Raw genomic sequence first — 5,607 nt, forward strand, 5'->3', positions numbered from 1 at the left:
AATTCAAGTAGCTCTTTTTATACCATAAACATATATACACATCAAAATTTCCTCACATTTCATCACTTGTTCCTGATTTATTGAAGCCATGCAGTTTAGTCTAAAATCCCATAATAATGGGGGGGGGGTGCATTTAATTACCTAAGTTCTCCACCCTCTGGCTGTACTAAAAATGCTGCAAATTACCTTTGCTTGTTCCAGTACTGAGCCCATTTGCAAAATTCTTCAGCAGAGTTACAAAGCCACATCCTGCCAACTACACTGACATTGGTTACATATGAAGAATAGAATAGAATAGAATAGAATAGAATAGAATAGAATAGAATAGAATAGAATAGAATAGAATAGAATAGAATTTTATTGGCCAAGTGTGATTGGACACACAAGGAATTTGTCTTGGTGCATATGCTCTCAGTGTACATAAAAGAAAAGATACATTCATCAAGGTACAACATTTACAACACAATTGATGGTCAATATATCAATATAAATCATAAGGATTGCCAGCAACAAGTTATAGTCATACAGTCATAAGTGGAAAGAGATTGGTGATGGGAACTATGAAACGATTAATAGTAGTGCAGATTCAGTAAATAGTCTGACAGTGTTGAGGGAATTATTTGTTTAGCAGAGTGATGGCCTTCGGGAAAAACTGTTCTTGTGTCTAGTTGTTCTGGTGTGCAGTGCTCTATAGCGTCGTTTTGAGGGTAGGAGTTGAAACAGTTTATGTCCAGGATGCGAGGGATCTGCAAATATTTTCACGGCCCTCTTCTTGATTCGTGCAGTATACAGGTCCTCAATGGAAGGCAAGTTGGTAGCAATTATTTTTCTGCAGTTCTAATTATCCTCTGAAGTCGGTGTTTTTCTTGTTGGGTTGCAGAACCGAACCAGACAGTTATAGAGGTGCAAATGACAGACTCAATAATTCCTCTGTAGAATTGGATCAGCAGCTCCTTGGGCAGTTTGAGCTTACTGAGTTGTGGCAGAAAGAACATTCTTTGTTGTCCTTTTTAATGATGTTTTGATGTTAGCTGTCCATTTGAGATCTTGCGATATGATAGAACCCAGAAATTTGAAGGTTTCTACTGTTGATACTGTGTTGTCAAGTATTGTGAGAGGTGGAAGTATGGAAGGGTTTTTCCTAAAGTCTACCACCATTTCTACGGTTTTGAGTGTGTTCAGTTCCAGATTGTTTTGGTTGCACCACAAGGCTAGTCGTTCGACCTCTCGTCTATATGCGGATTCGTCATTGTCTCGAATGAGACCAATCACTGTTGTGTCATCTGCGAACTTCAGTAGCTTAACAAATGGATCATTGGAGATGCAGTCATTGGTATACAGAGAGAAGAGAAGTGGGGAGAGCACACAGCCTTGGGGGCCCCCTGTGCTAATTGTACAGGTATTTGATGTGATCTTGCTTAGCTTCACCTGCTGCTTCCTGTTTGTTAGGAAGCTTGTGATCCACTTACAAGTCTGTTCCGTACCTGTAGCTGGTTTAGCTTAGTTAGAAGAATGTCTGGAATGATGGTATTGAATGCTGAACTAAAGTCTACAAAAGGACCCTTGCATAGGTCTTTGGAGACTCAAGATGTTGTAGGATGTAGTGCAGAGCCATATTAACAGCATCATCTGTTGATCTATTTGCTCGGTATGCAAATTGCAAGGGGTCTAAGAGCGGATTCGTGATGGTTTTCAGGTAGGAAAGCACTAGCCTTTCAAAGGTTTTCATGACTACAGATGTTAGAGCAACTGGTCTGTAGTCATTCAGTTCCTTGATGGTGGGCTTCTTCGGCACTGGGATGATGGTAGAGCGTTTGAAGCAAGAAGGAACATAGCACATCTCTAGTGATTTATTGAAAATATGGGTGAAGATGGGGCCAATTGGTCAGCACAGACTTTTAAGCAAGAAGGAGTTATCTTGTCTGGGCCTGGAGCTTTTCCTGGCTTTTGTCTGTGAAATAGGTCCTGCACTTCCTTTTCTGTGATCACTAGGGGTTGTGAACCCAATGAAATGGGGTCAGTTGTAGGAGGCTTGGCTGTTGTTGGTGTGTCTGAGATGGGGGTTGTGGAGATAGGTGGCTGTAGTTTCCTTTCAAACCTGCAGTAAAACTCATTCAGGTCATCTGCCAGTTGTTGATTACCTTCAGCCTGGGAAGGAGGTTTGCCATAGCCGGTGATATTTTTAAGAGTTTTCCACATGTTTGCTGGTTCATTTGCTGAAAATTGATTCTTTAGCTTTTCAGAGTAGCTTCATTTTGCTGCTCTTATCTCCCTTGTTAGTGCATTTCTGGCCTGATTGTACAGCATTTTATCACCTTTTCTGTAGGCTTCCTCTTTGGAATGTCGTAGCTGCTTAAGTTTAGGTGTAAACCAAGGTTTGTTATTACTGTGTATTCGCAAGTTCCTTGTAGGTACACATAGGTCTTCACAGAAGCTGACATATGATGTTACAGTATCTGTGAGTTCATCCAGGTCTGCAGAGGTATCTTTAAAAATATTCCAATCAGTGCAGTCAAAACATGCCTGTAGCTTTAATTCTGATTCCTCCGTCCAGGTTTTCACTGATTTAATTATTGGTTTTATGGCTTTAAGTCTTTGCCTGTAAGCAGGTACAAGGTGAATCATGCAATGATCAGAGTGTCCTACAGCTGCACGTGGTAAAGACCGATAGGCATCTTTTAGTGTTGTGTAGCAGTGGTCTAGAGTATTCTTGCCTCTGGTGGGACAATTGACATGCTGAAAGTATTTTGGTAGTTCTTTCCTTAAGTTTGCCTTGTTTAGATCTCCCAAAACAATGGCCAGTGAATCAGGGAGTTTGGCTTCAGCCTCCATGATTAGGTCAGCTAGAGTTGTAATGCCTCGTTTACACAGGCTTGTGGTGGGACATAAACAGCAATTAGAAGAAATGAGGAAAATTCACGAGGCGAATAGTAAGCACTGGTAGTCAGCTCCTTTAGCTCTTTGCTGACAGATACCAAAGTGCATGCTAACTGACTGCAAATTTCAGTGAAAGCACAGACTAATCAAGATGGAGGCACTTTGCTTGAAATTAATTCATGGCTCACTTGGAAAAGCACCTAATAGTTTGCTAATAGATTAATAGGCCAGACCCTGATCACATTGTTTTGAACAGATAATAGTAATAAATAGAATAGAATAGAATAGAATAGAATAGAATAGAATAGAATAGAATAGAATAGAATAGAATAGAATAGAATAGAATAGAATTTATTGGCCAAGTGTGATTGGACACACAAGGAATTTGTCTTGGTGCATATGCTCTCAGTGTACATAAAAGAAAAGATACGTTCATCAAGGTACAACATTTACAACACAATTGATGATCAATATATCAATATAAATCATAAGGATTGCCAGCAACAAGTTATAGTCATACAGTCATAAGTAGAAAGAGATTGGTGATGGGAACTATGAAACGATTAATAGTAGTGCAGATTCAGTAAATAGTCTGACAGTGTTGAGGGAATTATTTGTTTAGCAGAGTGATGGCCTTCGGGAAAAAACTGTTCTTGTGTCTAGTTGTTCTGGTGTGCAGTGCTCTATAGCGCACTGAGGGTAGGAGTTGAAACAGTTTATGTCCAGGATGCGAGGGATCTGCAAATATTTTCACGGCCCTCTTCTTGATTCGTGCAGTATACAGGTCCTCAATGGAAGGCAAGTTGGTAGCAATTATTTTTTCTGCAGTTCTAATTATCCTCTGAAGTCTGTGTTTTTCTTGTTGGGTTGCAGAACCGAACCAGACAGTTATAGAGGTACAAATGACAGACTCAATAATTCCTCTGTAGAATTGGATATCTAGGGTATCTATCTTTTGGTATCTGAGCTATCTCTCTCTCTGCTAGCCATCTCTCTCAACTTGGTAATTCTAGGTGTATTTGGACTATAAACCAATTTTTCCCCAATAACTACTGGTGATGGAATTTGTCAAATGCATTGAAAAAACTGTTCTTGTGTCTAGTTGTATGACTGGGCAAGGGATGGTTTTTGAGTGAGCAATTCAAGAAGACTGAGATGTGCTACAATCAAGACTGTGTTTCAAGTGAGAAATAGGTAGAACATAATAGACTTTTATTACGATATATATGTTTGCTAGCTGAGACCAAGCTGTTCCTTCTCAGTCAGAATGTGCACTGTCCGGTGGTTTTTAATCCCTGAAATAGAAAATCCAACAGGTGCCTTTCCCTGTCCTTGGAAGTAAAAAAATAGTTGTTTAGAGGTGTTGGAAGAAATGTCCATCTGGGTTCAGTTCCAAGTGGGGAAAAAGACACTGGAAATATGGTGACTGCTTGGAAAGATGGTTTAATGGTGGTCAGGATCACATGGCTTGAGTTCCTGAACAGAAAAAGGGAGTGAGCTGCTGAGCGCCCCTGGCTTTAGGCTTTCTCTGAGCTTTGATCTTCCTGGGGCACAGGACTAGTATCCTGATTGGTTGTCAGACTCCCAGGGGGTGGGGGTCTTAGCTAGCCTTGCTGGCTGATGTAATCTTCCCAGGTGCCATGTGATGAGTTTCTGTTGCTAGATGGGTCCTATTGTGTTGCAGATGATGGTTCATTGACAAAGGTGGGGAGAATGAGTTTCTGCCTCTGACCCATTGACAAAAGTGGAGGGGGAGTGAGTTGCTGTCTCTGACCCATTGACAAAGGTGGGGGGAGGTGAGTTGCTGTCTCTGACCCATTGACAAAGGTGTGGGGGAGGCTGGAAGCTGCAGGGAGCTGCTTTGTCCTTAAAACATGTTTCTCAATTTCTCATCCAGGGAAATATATTCTGCCTTTTTTAATATCTTCTAAAATATTTCATTCCTCTAGGAGGGGGTGGGTGCTAACTTCCTACAGAACAGTTAACAATAAGTAAAAACCATTAAAGTTTTTAAGAGCACATAAAGAGTTTCATCTGATGGGATCCAGGAGAGCCTTTTCTGCCATAGTGCTTACTTTCTGGAACATCATCCCACTGGAAAGAGTAATGGAGCAGTATTGACAAGTAATGCCGTTTGTCACACTGTTAGATCAGCAAGTATATGCTCTCCTACTACTATTATACAATTTAAGGTAGTATATACATCATATTCCTGCCTCCAATTTTCCCCATAATGTCATGAGTTGGCATATGTAGGTGGCATTACTAGCCTAAGAGTTGACACTGATTTGATGGCATATAATCGAAGAGCATTACCTAGGAGCAAAATCTGTAACTTTCCCAATTGCATCTAATCATACTACAGTGGCCTGACAGCATCTTTTTTTTCTCCCAAGCCCAGAAAAGAAAGAGGGCAAGAGAGATATAAAATTGGAGAACAATTAGAAGGCAGGAAAGAGACACCTTTCGTGGCTTGTGTCGTATTCCTCCAACACAGGCTTGAAAAAAAAAATACGTTCTTTTGCAAACTAATAACATTCACGTCTATGTGAACTCTAATTCCCATCATGCACCAGGACCGTTGTGACGGCTATAGCAAGGCAGGGAGGCAAGTGTTTCCCATCATGCAACGGGCGCCGAGATTCTTTGCCTTGACTCCATTTCCCAGCATGCTTTAGTTTTGGCGGATGGAAGCGGCGGAGCTTGGCATGTAAACCCAACGGCTAGCTC

This window comes from Ahaetulla prasina, chromosome 1 (assembly GCF_028640845.1).
Source record: "Ahaetulla prasina isolate Xishuangbanna chromosome 1, ASM2864084v1, whole genome shotgun sequence".
Taxonomy (NCBI): Eukaryota; Metazoa; Chordata; class Lepidosauria; order Squamata; family Colubridae; genus Ahaetulla; species Ahaetulla prasina.